We start from the raw sequence: 15,212 nt of genomic DNA, 5'->3' as shown, positions 1-15,212 counted from the left end.
AACCATTGCATCCTTGAATCTACTCCCAAAGAAATATTAGCTATACAAGTTTAGTCATAAATACAAGTTAATAACATATATAATTTTTTTTCCTTTAACTATAAAAATAAGATATATACTAGTTTGACCAATCTTGTGCACTAATAATAGATAACTTCTATTTAGTTGAGTATTAAGTAAACTAATTTGTAATAATATTGAAGTTTTGAAATGTTGATATAAGTAACTAGTGCACTTCAAGTTGATATTAAAAGTGAAGAATAGAAACTACTTAAAAATTATTCTTTTTTGAAATGCAATATTTATATAAAATATTTTTTAGTTGAGATGATTTCAAAGTTATCTTTGCAAGAGAAAGGATAATTTTATAATCTAAAACTAAATGGGATGGGAGCAATTACATTTCTATGAAGAGATAAACTAATAAATAATTAGAATTTAAACTTAGAATAACAAACTCTTTTGTTAGAGATATAGAGAAATAAAATTACAAATTCAAAATAAGAATACAACACTAAGTTGTCCACTGTGTTGGATTTATACATACAAGTGCATTATACAATCAAAAATAAAATTTCAAAAATACCAAACTATAATGTTGTAATTATGGTTCTTTTCTTTATTAGGCATAAGAGTCGAATACATTTTTCTACAAGTTATTAGTCAAATACATAGTTGATAAGATTTGTGTGAATCTAATTCAAGCGTCAAAATAACACTTGGAAATTTAAAAACAAACCTAACACAATTACATATTAGGAATCAATATTCTTCCAAGAACACCAAAATCGATGCATATTATGGACTATTCTTCATTGTTGAAGATTTGGTATCTCCACTAAGAGAAATTTAGCTCTCTTGAAGATAGATCTTATCTATCATATGTTCTCACTTGTGACATATTGCAATTAAATTTTTTTTGATAATTATAGTTCATTTTACATTAGTACTATTTGTTTCTATAATCTAATTTATTTATCACAAAACTATAGAACATAATTTTTGTTCTTAAAAGTGTTTAGTGATCCTTACATTAAAAACACTCTATAGTTTTACTAATCTTAGTAAATGATTCATAAATTTAAAATACAAATCTCTCAAATTTAGCTCGTTTCTCCATTTTTACATATATTTTCTCTCCATTTATAAAAGAATTTATAATTCCTTTTGAGTAGGTATAAAAAATATAAATTTCTCTATTTTTATTCTATTTTTTATTAAAAGATTTAAAAATATTTTTAAATAAATAAAAACATTTATCTTTCTCATCAAAATTGCATACAACCAATTAAAATACAATCATTTATCTTCTCAAACTATTCAAAAAATTGATAGAGATTTATTATTACTATAATCATCATCTTATATTAACATTTTTTAAAATTAGTTTAGACAATTATTTTCATTATTTTGCATCTACATATTTAAAAATAATAAAATATTTAGATAAATGATAAATGAATACACTCAAAAGTTGAATTTACTTGCAATATGAAAATTACAAAAGCTAAAAATAAATATTAAGAAAAAAATTTCAGGCTTGTGAAAGTAGATAAATGTAACCTACATTTTAACCATTAAAAGTATGTAACTGGCTATTGAAAAAAACATAACATCTAAACCAACTTAAGTTTTAGAATAACCACAGTTCATAAATTTAGTAATAAATCACTAACATAACAATAGTTCTCCTAATTTACTAGTGATTTATATTGAAAGTAATAGGAAAGTTAAGAAAACCTTGTAAGAGAGCATGAACTTTTGATACATGTCAATCTCACTAGGAAGTTAGAGTTAGCTCATTCCATTCTGACAAGGAAATATATGTGTAACACCCTACTAGGGATCCTAAAAGAAGTTAACCTAAAGTTTTACTAAGTTTGATGGACATTAAAAAAAAAAGATAATAATTTAACAACAACAGATATAATATAGTGGAAGCAATTAACATAAACTCATACATCAACAACACATAAGCAAGTTACAACTCTTAAGGGTCCCATGATGATGAATCACATTTAATTTTAATTAACACTAAATCCAATATATAATAAATCCAAATCAAATAATAACATACAAGTACAAATCCATTTAAATAATATATAGTCATCTTGAATGCCACTTGGAAATAATCATAATGCACCTTCATCCACTATACAAGTCATAGGGTATGAAATGCTGAAATAATATACATCATGAAATAGATTAAATCATCTCATAATATCTATGAAATCAAATACAATACACTTAGAGTCTAACCATCTATCACAAAAATACAAGATTAGATAAAAAGAAACATCTTCACAAACAAATCCAACAATGACATCCAGTAGTCAGATCTCAATGGTATAAGAAAAAGAACTACCACCCAACCTTGTGGAACCCAAAAAGGTCCACTCCTACCACACTAAGGAGAAAAACTCAAGTCCTAAATGAATAACAAACTCAAAAGTCAAAACCAACATCTAGGTTCAAGGAATCACATGAAAGAAAATTATCTCAAGGGTACCAAGACACGTGTATCAACTAAACCCAGAGGCAACACAGACACATAGGCAATCTTCTATGTAAGTAGTCAAGTCTCATCGCATGAGCCAACTCTAAGGTTACCTTGGCAGCCTCTTTGGACTCCAACCCTCTAGTGTCTCTATGTGGCATCAATATTCTTTCATACAAATAAGGCATATTAATGAGTCAACTCTAAGGTTACCCTGGCAATCTCTTAGGACTCTGGCCCCCTAGTGACTTTATGTGGTACCATATCTTATTAATTCATTTTAAACCCATTTAATGAAATGTTATCACTTATTAAAACAACCTAAAATGGGTTACCTAGGCAACCTCTATAGGGCTCTAGCCTCCATTGCAAGCCACTTCCCAACATGACATACATATAACCTACCCTAAGCTCAATAAAATCAAAAGATCAAAAAAGACCACAAATCATACATTAATTCTTAAACAAGCAACTAAAAAGTACTAAAAATCACTGATCATAATAATAGATTCCACTATTATGATCATCGTAATAGGACTAATCTCAAAATCAAGTACATATAAACCAATCCCATGTCACAACATGACATCACCAAAAACAAATCATACAAACACCTCAGTCCTATACAAGTGACTAGAAAACATACAACTAATTGAAGACTCAAAGGTTATATCAAATAGGTCACACCATGCACCTCAATTTCACAAAAAAATATTGGAAGACAATAACAATCAATAAATCAAACACGTCACTGAGCATGCAAGACACATTACCATGGTTGAGTATAAAAAATAGTGATAAAAACATCATCATGCATCACAAAATAAAAAACCCAAGCCTTTGGTAAACATCTTGATAATTGGTCAAAGCTAAGTCAAGCCAACATCCAACAATAAAATCATGGATCATAAAAAATACACTCAAAAGTTACTTTCACAATAAATTAGGTTTTAAAAACACACTAGATTCATTTTCACTTATAGGTTTTCAAGCTCCCAATTTCATTTTCAAAACATAGAGATTAAATAACTAGGGTTTTAGTTGTCTTTTTCAAGTATGATTGGTTATAGATTTTTCAATTCTAAATAGGGTTCACATTTCCATTTTTCTAGTTACCATATTTACTAAGGTTTCTGAGTTCACTAGAATTCCAAATGATTCAACAAATTATAAAAAGTTGTTTAAACATAGTATCATAGTTCAATTCATTTTCTAGAATACAAGATTCAATAAACATACACATTACAATCTTCATCTTTCAAAATATTTATACTTCTAAAAAGAGTTTTTGAGTTCTCGTTTTCCCATTTCCAAGTATCATAGTGACTATGGTTTTTCGATTACACTAAATAGTTCATGTTTTCAATTCCAAAGTATCAAAACTACTAAGGTTCTCGAATTAATGATAATCAATCTCCCCTAATAGTAAAAAAAAATCATTTTTATATAAAATCGAATCATTAAGCAAAACTCGAGTTTACCAATTTTACCAATTTCAATTATTAATTTACTTACACAATTACATTATAATAATAAATTAGCTAAAACTTCAATTAATTATATTTACTAAAACTCATTTTTAAATATTATTATTAAAATTTTATTATCTATTATTAAATTATTAATACTAATAATTATTTAATTAAAAAATTAAATAATATATATTATTTATTAATAATTATTATTATATTAACTAATATAATAATATTAATAATAATAAAACTTTATTAAGAATAATATTAATAATATTTAAAATACCATTAAAACTTAAATCATAATAAAAATATGCAAACATTACATGTGATTCCATCATATATTCTCCAAAAGGGAAGGCTACCAAAGAAAGTGTGCTGCCCAAGGCAGCGTATGCTACCTTGGCAACAACAGACTATCTTTGGACAGCTACACATTGCCATGGCATTACGTTGTCCTTGGATAGTCAATTCTTTTTTAACTTGCTTAAAAACCAAAACAATCCCCCTTCTAAAATAGCATTTTCACATCTTTTTTTCATAAAATGGTATGCAATAAAAATGATCACAGTAAATTTTTTACTATGGTAATTTTTTATTGACATATTTTTTTAATATAAAATTATTCATAATAAATTTGATAGAAAAACATGATTAACCCAATGAATATTGTAATTAAATTATGATTACTTTCCAAACCCTCATCCCATTTTCTCATCAATCAATCAAAGAATTTAAAGCTATAACCATTCACAAGTGTTTCCAAAAATAAAGAACAATAAATCCACTATGAGGTTTCAGATTAAATCACAAAAAAATTTATAACAAAAATTCAATTTTCTCAAACAAGGGTTTCAATCAAATTACCATGCTCAAAGATGTATTAAGAACAAGGCAGAGAAGATTTCAACACAAGGGTTTTCAACCACTTTTAAAAAGACATTGAAAACAAATTTATCTAGACATAAAGAGGACATGAATTTGAAGAATGAAAATCCATTGTATAATCAAACCACAAGATCCTACCTAAACCTAATGCTAACACACAAACACACAAAGCACACAAGAAAACCCCTTCATTTAGAAAAACTTCCTTCTCTGAAAAATGCTTTTCCAAAACCTAGTTCCCACAACAATGAGCTATAGATCTCTGATAAAGAGTTCTCCCCTAAATTTGGGGCTCTGATTGTTCAATCATGAGAGGGAACTCAATGGTCATTATCTTTTATTATTTAATTATCTTTTTACATTTTCATGCATGTTTTTTGCAATTTAAAACATCTTTATTAAATTAATTTGCTTTCTCTCTTTAATTAATTTATTATATTTTAATTTCATGCTTAAGATTTATGTAATTTAATTAAAATAAACTTTATTAATTATGTTTTCTCTCTGTTATTAAATCATGAGGCCTTTTAATAATATATTTATTAATTCAATGAATAATATTATTTAGGGTTTATTATTAAAATAAAACTCCTAAATAATCATTATTAAAATAATTAAATATAAGAATGTCAAAAATAGAACTTTAGTATAATCTTGTAAATCTAATTATTTTATTTAATTAATTCACAAGACGTTTTAATAATATATTTATTAATTCAACTAATAATATTATTTAGAGTTTATTATTAAAACAAAATTCTTAAATAATAATTATTAAATTGAATAAATATAAATACATAAAAAATAGAACTTTAATATAGTCTTTTAAATTTAATTCTTTTATTTAATTAATTTCCCAATTAATTAAATATAATTAAATATTGAATTTATTTATAAAATTTCCATTAAATTATCTTTTGATTTAATTTAATTATAAATGAAAATCATCACATACTCACAAAACCAAAGATGACAACTCAACTAAAGGCAAAGAACATAATCAAACTCCAGGGTCAAAATCATGAATTCATGTCACTTGATGAATTCAGATGGGTAAACTAACTCAGATAGTTGTCTTAATTTTCTAGGACAAATAGGTTTCAAGGTTAGGATTTGGACTTAACAATTTATCTCCCCTCTCTTACCATTGAGATAATGTGATAGGGTACACTCATCCTAGCAATTCAGGGAAGCCGATACTCGGTACCTGCAATCTGCATAAAATCCATCTATGTACAAACACAATATTCTAAACTAAACATGCAATGGTAGAAAGTGGTGCATCATGTAGATCTCGACTAGTAGGTGACTATGACTCCCTTCCTTAACCACATTAGAAATGTCATACATAAGAAAACATACACGCACACCATACACATGCAGTATGGGGTAAGTATCCCTAAGAAACACATGATAATCCATCTAACTAATCATCATCAATAACTGAAAATACTGTAATAATCATCATGCATACATGAAGTATAAAGTACCAATTAATTTCATTATAAATCAACTAATCTAAAACAATATCTGATAATCTCAAAATAATCCTAGTAATCATCAAGTATAAAACTGGCCTAAAAGAGTTCGAAAATAATATAAAAATAGTAAACTAGGGACATGCACTACATCCCCCCCCAAACTTAGGCTTAATCTTGGAAGCCTACAAAAAAAATAAAACTATGGAACTCATTGTGCAGGTCCCATTGGACCCTTCCCCCCTGTAGGAGGATATGGCTCCACTAAGAAAACTACAACAATAATATCCAAGATACAAGATCCTATAACAACCATAAAACATACTATTGAAAGGCATAACTAAAAGACATATGTTTTGAAAATAGTATAAGTTCAATTTTTAGTTTTTCCTATTTTTACGTTTAAGTATATTTCAGTGATGAAGTCTAAATGTTCAAGTTTGAAAATATAAAACTGAAAGTTTAAGTTATGTTTCAATTCAACTAGTTCAAGTATTGTAATGCCCCGCCAAGGGATCCAAAGAGTTAACCTAAAATTTCACTAAGTTTCGTAGCATTTTTTTTTTTTCATGAAAGTAAACACCACGTATAACTTATGCACAATAACGGAAGCAATAGCAATGTCCTTCTGAAATTAAACATAACATACATAATAGATTACATTATTTAAGATCCCTTAACGTTGAATTACATACATGAATCCATCTAGAACAACATCCACATGAAACAATAATGATAAGTCCAATGTTTATACATTACATTTCAAATACTCAATCATCTACTGTACATGTCACAGGGTATGACAAGCTCAAAAGAATATACATACATAGAATAAGGTACATCATCCTATTCTAATCCATGATACATCAAAGTAGAGTCAATCACATGGTACACATGGTACATCATCATAGAAGACATATACATCCATCATAAAGATCAAACATAATAAACTAAGTGCATGGTTCCTCTCGACCGTTAATAGCATCATTAGACCATCGTGGATCCTAGCCATCTCTCCATGCGTAACATTCCAAATTACCGAAGAGATAATCAGTATTACATAGTAGGAATGTAACTCCTAACATATATAACATCATATGTAGAAAGTAATCTAACATAAGATAACAACATCTAACATATGCTAATCATCAATGAAAAAGGATACATATCCACCATCATGAAGGACGCATCAGCCATGATGTCTCAATGAAACTCAAAATGATAAGAGTGGAAAATACACTACCACCCGACCACGTAGTACCTAAGTGGTCCACTCCCACCATGCTAAGGAGATAATCTCAAGTCCCAAACAGGCTATCAAATTCACATAGCACAAATCTCCATAAGTCCAGGAATCCTAAAAGTATACTAACTCAAAGGTTCCAAACACAAAATCTGACATCTAATTCCCAGAGGCACACAATGACATGAAGGAACCTACTATGCAAGCGAGAAAGTGTCATCACAATTATCACATACAAGTTACCCTAGCAGTTAGCTAAACTCCATGGGTCCATACTGATTTCATGCGGCCACTAGTATCCTCTCATACTGACGAGGCATACTACAGAATGCAAGGTCGCAACCATGCATCTCACTACTCCCATCCTAGCCTTTACAAGCACTCAAGGCATGGGTGAGAACAAAAACTCTTATCTTTTTAGGTTCATTCAGTTAGTATTAGGTGTGAATGTTATCACTTATTAATCCAACTTACAATGAGTTACCCTGGCAGCCTCTTAGGGCCCCGACCCCCATTGCAAGCCACTTCCCGTCACTACATGCAGATATCCTACCCTAATGCTCATGGAATTATAAATCTCAAAATCACAAAAGATAATCCATAATAAAATCATCAAATATGCATAAAAGCATCAAATCTCCATGAGCAAACATCCATAGAAAATCATGAACACAACAACTCTCTATTGGCAATTGAAGTATCACTGATTAGTCAAAGTATCCAATGGATCTCAATAACCAAAATATATCTCAATCATACTGATCGAAGACTCCAAAAATGGTTGAGTCAAACATGTCACATCATGACATCATCAAGAATAAATCCACATCACAGTCCCATCATGGCGACTAGAAAATGACCAAGGATAACTAATCGATGACCAAAAATAATGGTTAAGTCAAGTATCTCATGCATAAGAATCTCAACTATAACAATCAATAATTACAAACAATACATAGAGAATTCCATCATATAACCATGGTTGGGTTTATAAAGATCGAGATTAAAATATCATCATGACATCACAATCACATAACTCCCAAGCCTCTGGTAGACGTCCTATAACTGGTCAACACTAGTCAACCCAAAACCCAAAACAATAGCATAAAGAATACATAATGCAAACACATGTTTTGGTTTTGCTAAATTTACAACTTGAATTTAAATGCAAAAGTCTTAGTTTATGTTCCCAATTCAATTATCAAGTGGAGAAACTTCACATTTAAACTAGCCCAAGTGTTTTCGTAAAAGTTTCTACCATTAAACTCAGTTTTCTAGATGTTCTAAATGTCTCTTATATTTTCATTTAGACCTCCATCATTTAAAAAAAAAATACTAATTGAAATTCTTTCCATATTCATCTTTCCAAATTAAAGATTATATTGAATCTATATTGCTCACCATTGTAAAATATCTTGTATTAAAGAATTCCTCTTTAAATTCCAAACATCAAATAATATATCAATTATTTATTACTAATAATATATATATATATATATATATACATATACAGATATAATTATCATAACAATATTTATAAAAAAAAATGAATTAAATAACATAAACGAAATTCATTAAAATGAATTTATAAAACAATGTATAATCAAACCGCACATTATACAAATACAATGCGGGCTATATAAAAAACGCGCCGCCGTAACGTGGGCAGCCTGCGAGCCGCAGGTACCCTACGGTCGCGCAGGTACTCTGCATCTGCAAACCTGCAACGTACGATGGTCGGGGTTGGGATATTCCGTCCTGTCCTCATATGCATATGTATATTTTTAAAAGAAACATTTTTTAATAACGTTTCCCAAACGCAATCGCAATGCATTTTAATGAGTTTTTACTGTGATAATTTTCTCGACTTTCCAATTAATTAAATATATATATATATATATATATATATACATATGTATGTATATAAATATATATATGTGTGTGTGTGTATATATATATATATAAATATACACGAAACTTTATACAGTATATATTAATATGCGAAAATGCAGATCTGAATTATATATATATATATTTTCACAAAGAATATATATATATAATTTTATGAGTTTCCTATAAATATTTACTTTCTAAATTTTCTCAATAATTTCCTAATGAATTTTGGCTACAATTCAACCCTAGCCCCCGTATTCTTTTCAGATCTATGCATATAAATATTCTCAAATAAATTTTAACTACCCATATTGAGAATGCACAATAATTATGAAATTCCTCAGAAAACATATGGAAGACATGAAGAAGATAGGGAATGCATGATGCGGAAATAGCATAAGTAAAATCACAAGAATCTACCCGAATTCTGATGCTAATTCGCTTTTCCTCAGAAACCCGCAGAGCAAGCTCCTCCCTTCTTCAGAGTTCTTGAGTCCTCCAATGCTCCAATTTGCACTCCAACCGCTATCTCTAAGCCTCTATGAATGCTTGAATATAAAGAGCTTTCAAGAAACATCTAGAATGCTTTTAGAAACAGCTGGAAGGTGTCACCAACTAAGCATGGGTCTTTTCCAACCTTCAAGATGAGCCATAGGGTTGTAGACACCATGTGCTTAATTGATGCACTAACCCCCATGTTGTTGACACATGAGAAATAGAAAAGTGCATTAACTCCCATGCAAGCTTATAACTCCAATTCGCTTTTTATATAATTTCTATTTAAATATTTATAACTTTTATTTTGATGTTTATAACTTTCATTTTAATTTTAATAACTTTTATTATTATTATTTATTTATTACTTTATTATTATTTTATTATTATTATTAATTTTAATTTCTAATTTTCTTTTATTTATTTTCTTTTTCCTCAATAATTCAAAATATCAAATAACATGATATTTTATATTAATTTTCTCAAATATTTAATTTATTAATTAAATCTATTTATTAAGACTTAATTAATAGAAAATTCACCATAGACCTCCAAGATAAAATATGAAAACCCATCATAGAGAAAATCACTCAAAATCAGTTTAAAGGGTTAAAAATCATGAATTATGTCATCCGACACATTCGGTGGGTAAAATATCCAGATACTTGTCCTACCTCACTAGGACAATTGGCTTAATGGTTTGGGATTTGGACTTGAGAATTTATCTCCCTTCTCTTATCATTGAGATAGTATAATAGGGTACGCTCATCCTGGCAATTCAGGGAAGTCGATATCCAGTACCTACAACCTGTAGAAAAACCATGCATGTACATACAATATATATAATGCTAAGCTAAACAGACAATGGCAGGAAGTGGTGCATCGTGTAGATTCTGACTAAGCAAGTGACTACGACTCCCTTCCTTAACCACATCAGAAATGCCATACAATATGAAAACATGCACACCATACACATGCAAGTATGGGGTAAGTATCCATAATAAAGCACATAAGATAATAAACCATCCATCTAATCATCAATAATAACTGAAAACAATATAATGATCATCATGTATGCATGAAATGTAAAGTCTAAATGATCTCATCATATAACCACTGAATCCATAACACAATGTCTGATAGTGTCAAAACAATACCACTAATCCATCAACATAAAACTAGTCCATCATAGTCTGATAATAATAGCAACAATATGTCCAAAAAAGATGTGAACAAGGGTAGGCACTACATCCACCCCCCCTTGGGTTAGGCTTACTCCTGGAAGCCTACAAATAAGTAGGGATATAACTCCCTCAATCTAGTTGCATCCTCCCATGTAGCTGAAGAATCATCAGTAGGGTCCCATTGGACCCTTACTTGCTTGATGGTTGGACCCCTGAGGGTCAACTCCTGCTGCTCCAAAATACGAATTAGCTCCAAAGCCAGCTACTCGTCCTCTACCTGCAATGCATTCCAATCAAGAACATGTACAATATTAGGTATATACTATTGAAGCACTAAAACATGGAAAACATCATGAATGCGAGCTAGGCTGGGCGGTAGAGCAAGGTGGTAAGCAACCGGGCCAATCCTCTCTAGAATCTTGAATGGTCCCACAAAGCGAGGTGCTAGCTTAGAACCCTTTTTGTACCGGATTGGACTCTTTCACGGTTGCACTCTTAAGAAAACCTTATCTCCCACAGAAAACTGCTTATCAGTCCTATAAGCATCGGCATACTTCTTCTACCTATCATGTGCCATAGTCAAATGTTCATGGATATGCACCACCTGTTGTTGCATATCACGAAGCATCTCAGGACCCAATAGGATGCAATCCTCAAGACTGTCCCAACTGAATGGTGTACGACAAGGACATCCATATAATGCCTGAAATGGTGCCATGCTAATAGAACTATGATACCCATTGTTGTAAGCAAACTCCACTAAGTAGAGATAATCCTCCCAATGCATCTGCCTATCCATCACATACATCTGTAACACATCCTCCAAAACCTGATTCACCCTCTCTGTCTAACCATCAATCTCTGGATGATATGTCGAACTGAAGTTTAACTGCACTCCAAGCTCATGCTGCAGCGATGTCCAGAATGTAAATGTGAATACAGGATCCCTGTCAGAAATGATCTTTCTAGGAATACCATGTAATCTCACAATATCACGCATAAAGACATTAGCTATAGAAGCTACTGTGTAGGAAGACCTAATCAGTGAAAAATGCGCCACCCTAGTCAACCGATCAACGGTGACCATGATAGCATCATGACGACGGATAGTCATAGGTAATCCTACTATAAAATCCATAGAGATGATATCCCACTTCCAAGAAGGAATGAGATTAGGCTGCAAAAGTCCAGTCAGGTGCTGATGTTCTGCCTTAACTCTTTGGCACTCAAGGCACCTAGCCACAAAATCAGCAATATCTCGCTTCATCCCAGACCAAAAGAACAAATGTTTCAAATCAGCATGCATCTTCTTGACACCTGGATGTGCTAAGTAAGGTGTACGATGGGCTTCTGCTAGTATCAAGGTGTGAAGCTTATCTGAAAATGGCACATAAATCCTCCCCAAATGTCTCAAAAGACCATTTGACTCTCGAACGTAACCTGCAAACTTACCTTCTAGAGATCTTCCTGAATCAATCTCTCTACACACTTCCTGATACCAAGAATCTGTAGGAAGTGCCTGAAGAATCCGACTCCTCAAATCCACACTAAGAGTCATCGATGATACCACATGTCTCCTGCGACTCAAAGCATCTGCCACCACATTCTCCTTACCTTGAATGCACTTAACCTCAAAATCATACTCGCATAGAAACTCCATCCATCACCTCTGGCGAGCATTCAAATTAGGCTAAGTAAAAATGTATTGAAGACTACGATGATCGCTATGTAGCTCAAATCTGTGCCCAAACAAGAAATGTCTCCACCTTGTCAAAGCATGAACTACTGCTGCTAACTCAAGATCATGCGTAGGATAATTTAACTCATGATCCTTGAGCTTGCATGATTCATACGCGCAATCACCCGTCCATTCTGCATCAAAACTGCCCCAATCCCTTCAAGAGAAGCATTTGTACATACCATAAAATTGCCTTCTAGATCAGGTACAGCTAGAATCGGTGCACTGGTCAAAAGTTCCTTGAGATTTTGAAAAGCTTCCTCACATTTCTTTGTCCATACGAACTTCTTTCCTTTCCTTTGAAGAGAAGTGATAGGATGTGCTATCCTAGAGAAGTTTTGGACAAATCTGCGATAATAACAAGCTAAACCCATGAAACTATGAATCTTTGACACATTAGTCGGTGTCGGCTAATCTATTATCGGCTGAATCTTTGCAGGATCCACCAAAATACCATCACCTAAAATAACATGCCCTAAATACTGAATCTCTGATTTGAAGAATTCGCATTTAGTTGCATTAGCATAAAGTTGATTATCCCTCAAACACTGCAAAACCAACCGCAAGTGTTCCTCATGCTCCTTCTAAGTCTTAGAATATATCACTATATCATCAAGAGACACGAGTACAAACCTGTCCAAATAAGATCGGAACACACCATTCATCAAACTCATGAAAATTGATGGAGCATTAGTCAACCCAAAAGGTACCACTGTGAACTCATAATGCCCATAGCACGTTTGAAAATTAGTCTTGTGAATATTTGCTTCCTTAATGCGAAGCTGGTGATATCCTGACTTAAGATCAATCTTGGAGAATACTGTAGCTCCCTTGATCTGATCGAATAAGTCATCAATCCTAGGCAAAGGATACCTGTTCTTAATAGTCACCTTATTCAACTATCTATAGTCAATACAAAGGCGTAAAGAACCATCTTTCTTCTTCACAAAGAGCACTGGAGCTCCCCATGGTGATACACTAGGTCAAATGCTCCCTTTGGCTAGAAGTTCCTCTAGCTAAAGACGTAGCTCACCCAATTCCTGTATCACCATGCAATAAGGAGCTTTAGAGATAGGCTTCGCTCCAGGAATCAGATCAATACTAAAGTCAATGTCCCTCTTTGGAGGCATGCCTGGAATCTTACTTGGAAAGACATCTGCGTACTCCTGCAAAATTGAGTGATCTAAAGTCTCCCTCATGGGATCTTCCCCATCAAGATCATTTACCATAACAACAAATATCTGACATCCCTTACGAAAACTTTGCTTCAATTGCATAGCAGAAATCATCCGCAGAGATATAGGCCTCGGTATCCCAACTATCTGCACATCATTCCCTTGGTCATCCTAGCACAAAATAATCTTCTTCCTGCAATCTATACTAGCTCTATGAGATCCAAGCCAGTCCATGCCTAGAACCACATCATAGGAACCAAGGGGTACGACTCGAAGATCCACTGCCGTATCAAAGCTTCCTAAGCTATGCCCACTCTTATGAACTACAGAATCTGTGGAGACCTTAATGCCTGAGGCTAGTTCCACTTGCCAACCACGATCTTGCTTCACTGCATCCAACTTACATTTAGAAACTATAGATGGTGAAATAAATGAATCTATAGCTACTGAATCAAACAATACCGAAGGAGATATACCTCTAATAGCACCTGTGGCCTCAACCACTGTTCCCTGATGATCTGCCTGACACTGATCAACTACTACAAAAACTCTATGAGCTCTACCTGCATCACCAACTATAGGCTTTGAAACGGTAGGTCTAGGTCCTGAAAATTGAGGTGCTCGTTGAGGACACTGAGTTGCCTAATGTCCAATCTGACCACATGAAAAACATTCCGTATTTTTGCCAGAACCTCTTCCCATAGGTGGTACATTTGATTGCTGGCGACTGTTACTGCTCACAAAAGACTGGCTACTCTAAGCTTGCTGATTGGATTGATTCTATTTATTGCGTTGAGCATTGCGGTTGTTCTTGGTGTTAGCACCTTTGCCACTGCCTTGAGCTTGAGAATTCGATCCCTTCTGTTGTTGTGTCTATTGAGACTGCTGCTGATACTGTTTCCCCTTAGAGAAAGAAAACTTCTTGTTACCACCCGAATTGTAGTTGCTTTTAGATCCTGATGCTACTAGTGCTCCTACAAAACCACCTTGACCAAGGTTGACACTTTGCTCAACAAGGATAGCTCGATGCACCGCATCCTTGAGGGTTTTTGGCTCAAATACTTTGATACCCCCAATAATACGGTTATTCAAACCCCTAATAAAATGTTGTGTCAATTGAGCTGAATTTTTATTGAACCATGAAAAAGA

Source organism: Cupressus sempervirens, chromosome 3 (assembly GCF_028749045.1).
Source record: "Cupressus sempervirens isolate cs-2001-9-10 chromosome 3, ASM2874904v1, whole genome shotgun sequence".
Lineage (NCBI taxonomy): Eukaryota > Viridiplantae > Streptophyta > Pinopsida > Cupressales > Cupressaceae > Cupressus > Cupressus sempervirens.
Note: the sequence above shows the minus strand (reverse complement) of the source record.